At 43.4% G+C, this 8,541-nt stretch overlaps 1 protein-coding gene across 4 annotated transcripts in view; it reads left to right on the top strand.

Annotated features, from left to right (window-relative positions):
- The first annotated feature begins 312 nt into the window (after positions 1–312).
- Positions 313–8,541, top strand: part of bahcc1b (BAH domain and coiled-coil containing 1b) — a 278,363-nt gene continuing 270,134 nt past the window's right edge. For 2 of the 4 annotated variants that reach the window (XM_080209605.1, XM_080209604.1), the window contains exon 1: positions 8,214–8,365. The gene's annotated coding sequence lies outside the window, so the exon portion shown is untranslated. Of the gene's footprint in view, positions 382–8,213; positions 8,366–8,541 lie in introns of those variants that run through there. The other 2 variants (XM_080209603.1, XM_080209602.1) reach the window with 2 other exon arrangements.

Below are 8,541 nucleotides of genomic sequence, written 5' to 3'. Positions count from 1 at the left end.
CCCCAACAACACAACACATAGTGGCGGAAACGCCGGGGGTCGAGACAAAGGGAGCAGGCTGCCTGGTCAGCGGGATACTAAAACTGGGGGAAAAGCGGAGAGGATCTGGAAAAGAGATTAGATTTCGCTTCTCTCTCATCAATTTTATGGTTAATGTCAAGCGGCTCCATTGTGGGAGAAAAGGCACGTCAGCTAGTCGTAAATTTGTGAGCCAGTGGCAGCGCAGAGCGCATCTGTTTGACCGAGTTCATTCCCTCTCATACTGTATAGGGAGACAGGTAGAGTCCTGTTTGAGCACCATCCATCCATCAGCAACCGGGGACAAAAACACAAACCGAACAGATATTTACAACGGAAACATTCTCCATCTGCCTCCTTTCGGTACGTCCAGTTTTTAAAAAAATGGTGTTATTTTTTCCATCGGGGTATTTATAAATAAACACAATGTATGGAGTGGGAGAGAGAGAGAGAGAAAAGCAGCAATGAAAGAGACCATTATATATATAAAAAAATGAAGGCGGTTTAAATGATAAGATATCCTAAAATCATTTGTCCTCTAGGATAATAAGCAGTGTAAACTTTTCATTGCAGTGCTTTTGCGTTTGACTCTTGTTTCGGAATGTAGGATTGCCGATTCATTTCAGAATTAAAAATAACTTTTTTTCTGGGAATTGCGTGGTTGTAATTCAGTGCTAAAACCGCGCAAGCAGTTGAAACGATGCTGTGAAAGAGGCAAGATATGGGATTTATAGTTCTTGGAAATCCAGCAGGAAAAATATGCAATTTGGAACCGGGGTATTTTTGAAGTAAATTATACATTTCATACGCAGTGGGTTTCCGCTGGGAATGTTGGCAGTAAGCGTGTGGGTGAGAATGGCGGAGCCCCCATATTATTTCCCTCTTTGCTTGTGAACGCGGTAAGTGTCCCTTGCTACTTAAATTAAACTTCTGATTTCCAGAGCTGTGGCTCCGTTTGTACTCGAAAAAAAGACGGGGCTGGATGTTAGTGGGTGAAAACCCGAAGCAAATGCGTGAATTTTCACATCTGGGCAGCTTTAGCTGTGCTAATTTGAAAGGCCGGTGACATTATTATTCTCTTCTAAAATTGTTCCCCCTCGCGTTTCCATTGCGGGCGGGATGTTGATGCATCGGGAATGAAGGGCACACATGAACGCGTAATAAACTGCAGCAGAATAAAACGCCTGGTATGTATGATCGTATAATATATAGTAAATATATGTATTTAAAAATCGGGTACTGCCGAAAATGTAGTTAATACAACTCATGCAATTACATTCATGACAAGGCCAACATTATACTCTTTAGATAAAACTGGGGTTCTATCCAGAGTTGTCATCCGACACTGTTCTATTCTGCAAAGTCATTCATTCCCCTTTTCGATATATCCTTTTTTTAAATGTAAAAAAAACCTGACAGGGTTTCAGTTGCCGGATTACTAATACGTTGCCAATTAGATGTTGTTTTGAAGGCTTAAAGCGAATAGATTAAACCCTGGACTCCAGTACATTTAGGAGCACAAAACGCCTTTTGTTATTTTTAATCAAATTATAACAGAAATTCGAGTATTTTCTTTTGGCGATGTACAGATAGTCGGCCGTTGGCATGGAGGAAGTGAAATCATGCAGACCGCTGTAATCCTCTTCTTATCTGCGGAATCAGTTTTTTTTCAAATTTAGGTTAACATTGCTGAATATTTTTTTAAAAAACATCTCGATTGGAGGCACCTTACGGGGCCGGGTGTGAAAACTAGAACATCTTTTTAGATATTTGTTTTATTGGACATTGTGTGCTCAAATAACAAAAGGGGAAGGAAGAAAAGGAGTTTGAAAGGAGAATCCCGCGTTTTGGGGAACTGTTTGTGATGTGTGTGTGTGGGGAGGGGGGGGGGGGGGTGTTTTTATAATCAACTATCATCTCATTGTGCTTCCCCTGACTGAAGGCTGGGTTGCTAATTGTTTAAAATGTGGTGGGGGAACACACACACACTAAATCAAAATAAAAAGCTTGTTGGATAAAGAATGTTGATTTTTTTTCACCCTCCCCCCAGTGGGGAAATGTAATCAAAATTTAGCCATCTGAATCAAACTGGATTCAGACTTATCCACACCGCGCCCCCACTCCCCTCCCCTCCCCTCCCCAGAAAGGTAATCTCTGCCTCTCTTCGGCATTTAGGTTCAAACGTGTGAGTGAAATGTGTGTGGTGTGAGAGGATTCTCTTCAATATCAGTGCACCTTGAAAAAGATCATTGTAACACGTGCAGTGGGGGATTCCCCAGCACACTTAGTGTTGCCAAATTAAAAAAAAACCGCTTCGAGTTTAACTTTGGTTTACGTGTGTGTGTGAGAGGGAGCAGAGTCTGTGTGTGTGTGTGTTTTCAGTTTCATTCTCGGAGCCTCGCTGTGTCCATGCCGTTTTGCTGAATTCTCCAGCGAATTCACCGGCTTGAAGTACGCTCAGAGGGGAGAGAGAGTGTGCTGTGTGTGAGAGGAGAGGGAGAGAGGAAGCCTGCAGCGTCCGGGCGACGCTGTGATGAGCTCGGCTCTTCAGGCAAACGCTTGCCGAGCTTTGCAAGGGCCACTCTGCAAATCAAACATCATGAGCACGGAATTACGATTGTAAATCTGGGTGTTATTCGACGGGTTTCTTTTTCGCATTCGCCGCTTTGTAATTCGCTTCATGTGGGTGCCCCCACTGCGGCAAAGTATTTGGTGTCTTTAAGTGACAATGTGAGAAACTCCGGCCACATCGGCGCTATCCCGAGGAACTGTGGCAAAAAATAGCGACCTATTTATTACCCAAACACACTCCATGAGCGGTGCCACCACCGAACTGCGAGGTTGCAAAGATTTCTTGTTTAACGTTTGAATATCCGCTTGTATTTATTGCATAGACACACACACACACCCAGAGAGAGAGAACAAATTGTGTAGATCCTTAACTCCAAGAGCTTAAACAGTATTAATCTGTAGATGAATGCGTTTTATTCGGTCAGAGTTCGGAAGGTCTCATTCCTCGCAAACCCCTCAAAACACACTGCACTTTCCCCCTTTTGATTCTGCACCGTCATGTTGGATTGAAATAAAACCCCCGCCGCTTTCTCAGTCTACAATCTGAATATGCACACCTCAGCTTTGCCCCAGCTTCTCCAGCCAGCTCCTCTCTCTCTCGGGGCTTTCGGTTTATTCCAGATGAATGTATCCCCCCATTTGTATTTTTTTTGCTCTCTCGATCCCCATTTCTCTCTCTTTCTGGTGCTCTCGCTGCAACCCACTGTTCTCAAAGAGTTTTGTTTGAAACTTTTGACAAAATGCAGATTTCTAGCCAAGTCTTCCGATTGATAAGATCTGAAACCGAAAGTGTAATTCACTCAGCTCCGCGCCCGGGCAACTTCACATTGTCATCTCGTAGCCAGATTTATACCCTGTCACTGAAAAAGCTGACCCCCCTCCACAAGTAATTTTAATAGTCTGGGAAATATCCATCCTGGCTCTGTGAGTTGCAGTTTTAAAATGCGTTATAAATAGAATGTTTGCAGACCATACCAATGTTGCTTTTAAAACTCCTTGTTTGAGGGTGTGGTAGAATAACGTGTACATTTTATATTCACACACAGTCACATCCTTCCATCCAGAATGGGGGTGGGGAGTAACATATGAGAACTGTGCCTCATCATCCTTCTCGCAAAAAAAGGACACAAGATTCAGCGGCCCCCTCCTGCAATTTGAACCCAGTGCAGTCCTTCCAATCTCGGGGGCGGGGGGGGGAAGCCCTCGCTATTTGCCTGGCCTTCTGCGAGCCCGGCCCAAGCCAAGCCTGCGGCGAGCAAGTAAAAGACGCGGGGTAACCCAATACAATATTAAAATAGCCATCTGCATGCCGTGTATAACATTTATTTAGATCAGTAATTAAATTCGTTACAATGCATAAATTCATCAGCGGATCGCAATTGCTAATAACCACCGCACATATTGAACGTTGACTGTGCTCTTTCCTCGTGTTGTTTGATAGTAAATTGATAGTGAACAACTGTGACAAGTCTTGAAGTCCTTTTCGCTTAAAGCCCCCTTTGGACGGGTTGTTGGGACCAACGCTCTAGATTATTCCCTCCATTTTTAAAAGTAGCCTCCATTAAGGTGAAAAAAAGACATTAACTCGCTCTACTACAGAAAGCAGAACCAGCCCAGAACAAAAAAAGGGGTTTGTCTAAAGTCCATGCAAGTTTTTTTTAAAAAATGACAGAAATAGCAAGGCCACTGTAATACAATGTTGAAATGAATAACATACAATTGTTTTATTTTTCAAAATTCCCAGCATGTGGCTGCATGTTCAGAATGAAGGTGCCGTCATCCCAAAATCACAGAGCTCCCTTTATTCAGAAAAGGCCAAATCAAATTTCCAATTCGGCAGAATATTCACAAAACGCAGCACTGGGATGTCCGAACATGTCATCCGCGTGTAATGGATAATTAGAATTTGTTTGTTCGTCAATGAAAAAAAATCTGATCAGGATCCCAACAATGTATTTGGGAATATAGAGGAAAAAATATGGTTATTATTAGCAACCCGGGGATTAAGTAAATCAGATTTTGCACCGCTGGATTTAAAAGCGTGGCTGCAATTTTGGGGGTTATATGAAGGAAGTGTGCTATTTGTGATTTAGCACACCCCTAAACGCCAGAAATCAAACATGCTCCATAATGAAACTTAGCCACAAAGGCCTGAGTTCTGACTCTGAACTATAAGATGAGTTTAATTTTCAATGGGGGTATTCCAAATATGTATGAGAGAGGAATCCGAGATTCGAAACCACATCATTTAAAAAAAATATATATGCCCCAGAATTTGCTGAGGTATTACAACTCCAATTGCTGCAAAGCACTTTAGCCTCTCCAGTTCAAGCTGAACTGAGCACTCCCTCTGCTTAGTTGTCTCAGGAAGCAGGGCGGTAAAAACATGAATTCTTCTAGAATTCAATATAGCAAAAAAAATCAAACAGCGGGGGAAAAAAATCCACGTCAGAGGAAGATATTGTTAGAGAAATCACACAATGTTTGTCTAGGCTCGCAATTAAAAAAAAAGTCGCCACACGATCTTAAATGTGGAAATTTGTTATGTGGGGGAAAAAAAATGAACGATTGCGGTAACTGGACCGAGCAAGAGGTTTAAAATGGAGTTGATTCTGTTGTATACACTGTGCTCTCTGCACATTTACCTCGCCCTTTGAAAGGTGGCCGATTTGCAAAGAAAGTAACAGAATTTAAAGGGCATTCTTTAATGCCTCCAGCTTTTACAAAAGATTTTTTTAAAAAAAGTGTGGCGCGCTTTTAAAGATTCATCTGTCAAATAAATAAGAGGGTTTAATACAAAATGGCCAAAAGAGAGGCATCGCAGCCGCGAATGGCGTTCGCTATCTTTATTTTCAATCATTTTGGCAAGTTTCTTCCATGCGATTACATTAGTAACTTCACCAGAACGTGAGCGCGCCACCCGACAATAAAGGGGCCCATTGTGCAAAGTGTATCTTTAAAAAAAGGGGATAAAAGCTGTTCCGAGTCGAAAGAAGGCAATGTCTGACCTTACGAGCTATTTCAGTTTTTATGTGTCTCTTTGATTTGCCGTTACAGTCACTTAGAATGTTAATACTAAGTACGGACAGACATCTGGTTTACCTTTCAAACACTTTCCCTCTAATTGATGGTTAAAAGTAGTCGTTATGGCTATCGGTAGGTTTCAACTTGTTAAAAGCTCAAAACCAGATCTCTGTCCCAACAACTAACGACATTTAAAAAAAATCCAGCGCTCTGGAAACGCGATCTGTTCCGATTCATATCCCTGAACATTTCTCCGCAAGACACACGGCGATTGAAACACGCGGGCTACACATTCACCGGCCGCGGGCTGGCTTCTCGGCTCTTTTCGAGCCCCGTTTACTTTTACGTTTTTTCTTTTTTTTCCAAATAAAATACATCGTAATGAAGCAGCCGGGCCAATAGCTTCTTCCGTTTACGAGGGGTGACCTTAACAATCTCTAATGCAACACAGATGCATAACCCTATTAGAGAGTTCTCACATTCGCCCAAAGCTAGGTGGATTAAAGTAACAGTCTCCCTTCTTCCGAGGCTTTTTTTAAAAACCAATCTATCTTGAAACCCTACAGCCGCTACCTTGCCTATTTGAATTGCTGGCATTTAAAAGAAAAATAAAACCAGACTCTACTTTCCTCAGTGAAACACTGTCATTTTTCTCCATTGTATTAGACTGGTTTCTGAATGAAACCCCAGAGATTTTGGTCTTGAATTGATGGAAGTCGGTCTGAAATGGGAGGGTACTGTGGATTTTAACATGGTTAATGTCCAGTTATCTCTGCAGCTCCCACCTCTGCAGTCAATCGATACAAAGCTAACAAACCCGGCGCTTAGACTAAAGCTTGTGAATGAATGATATTGAGTTTAAATATATACACAATCAGTGTAGGTTATTCCCGCTCTCAGATGCAGTGGAACACGGCTTTTTATACCCGGCGTTTCTTCGGTGTGTTCTGTTTTTATTACATAAAATTACTTTAGGAAGAAGCGTCTCGTCTCTCTGCCGTGGCCCCCTTTTCGTTGCGTTTTGCCTTGCATTGCAAGCATGTAGCGAGTAGCCTCCGGCCTCTGCTGACACATCCTTGTTCCGGTAGTTGGATCTGGGTGTAAGATCGAAGGAAACTGTCAGTCAGTGATGCTTCATTGATCACGCACAATCCTCTTTGCAGGACTTGCCTTCTTCAACAGCCATCAGTCATTTTGCATTAATTATCCTATCCGCTGGTCCTCCAGGCTTCAACAGGACTCTCCTCTGTGCACTGTTGGTGTACGGGGTTGGGGGGGGGAGGGGCGATAGAGGAGAGGAGAGAAGAGAGAGAAGGGAGAAGAGTAGAGGGAAAGGGGGAGAGGAGAAAGGATGAAGAAAGGGGGAGAAGGGAGAAAGGAGAGGGGGAGGGGAAGACAAGAGAGAGGGGAGGGAAAGAAGAGGAGGGGAGAGGTGGGGGGCGAGGTGGAGAGGGGAGAGAGAAAGGGGGAGAGGAGAGATGGAGAAAGAGGAGGCAAAAAGGAGAGAATTACAAGTCAGATATAGGACGGGTGAGTAAATCAAACACGTAGAGCTTCACACACACACACATATCACACACAGGCGAGGCTAATAGCTGCACAATAAATGATAACACAAATAGAATTAGAACAAATAACTATATTTTCAACCCACCTTGAGTTTGCACGATTCCCTTGTCTTGAAACTTCTGCAATGCAGAATGAAGTCTGCCCAGGAGGAAGCTAGCACACACACCATGTGTTTTCTGCACATTGCATTTCAAACTTCCTCTTCGCGCCAGGCATTTTGCGTTGCGTTTCTTCCCCCTATCGTGAACAACTGCTGATTGTTCCAACTTCTTCCGATCTCAGATTTTTTTTCTCCCTTCCTTTGGCGAATTCTTGTTTTGTGTGCAGTAAAACTCTGAAACCGCCAGCTCTCTCCTTTTGGGCACAGTTTTATCTTTCTGACACTCACCCTGGCGCATGTTAAATGACTTTAAAGTGTTTTCCCATTCAATGCCCGCTGTTGCTCCTCATTCTGTCGCAATGATCTTGCTGCCTTCTTCCTGGCGGTGGAGAAAGTCTGCTTATCTGGCTGCTCACAGCACCACTTTTTTTTCCTCCCCTGTCCCATTATTCTGTCCTTTGCTTCCACGTTGCTTATGTATGTGTGTGTGTGTCTCTCTCTCCAATCTCTTCTGCAATTCTGCTGCCTCACGTTTGCACTTTTTCCTTCTATGTAAAACCCCCACCCCCCCAATAGCAATTCCCTGCAAAAGAAAGATCACCTTCCTCCTGCACTCCAAACTCCACTCTTCCCTTTTCTTGCTCTAGGGCCATTTGGGTCTTCTGTGGTGGCCGCCGCGAAACCGTCACTCGCCTTTATAGCTCTCTGCCGGCGACTGGCAGCGAGGGGCGCCCCGAAACCGTCGCCGCGCCCTAATGGCTTTTCATGCAGCCCGGTGCGGACTGGCCGCCAGCCAATCAGAGGCTTGTTTACACAGTTTGATTGACAGGAGTCTGGCGGGCCGCCAGCCAATGGGGGTCTTGTTTACACAATTTGATTGACAGGAACCCAGGATTGCTAGCAGTGCGTGCCTCATTGTACAGACAAGTTGTTGAAGCAAAGAAATCTTTTAGTGCTCCTTCTCAACTGCAACCTTTTCAGAAGTGTAGCATGTCACATAGCGTCCAGATAATTAAAAATTAGTATTTTCTTTTTCTTTCGCTTTTTTTTCTCACAATAAGGCAGTGTATGCTCGGAATTGCAGTAAGTACACGTTCTTTTTTTGCTACATCTATACAGTGGAAGTCAAAAATACCAACATTCTGGAAATAAATTGAAATATTTGCTACTTTAAGCGTAAACCTAATGTATTTTCCGTTTTGTGCCGTTATTAAAATAACGTAATCAATGAACCGCTCTCTTTATTTTTGCGGCTGGTG

This window comes from Carcharhinus amblyrhynchos, chromosome 21 (assembly GCF_965287045.1).
Source record: "Carcharhinus amblyrhynchos chromosome 21, sCarAmb.v2.hapA, whole genome shotgun sequence".
Classification (NCBI taxonomy): domain Eukaryota; kingdom Metazoa; phylum Chordata; class Chondrichthyes; order Carcharhiniformes; family Carcharhinidae; genus Carcharhinus; species Carcharhinus amblyrhynchos.
This window is presented reverse-complemented; position numbering and strand designations above follow the sequence as displayed.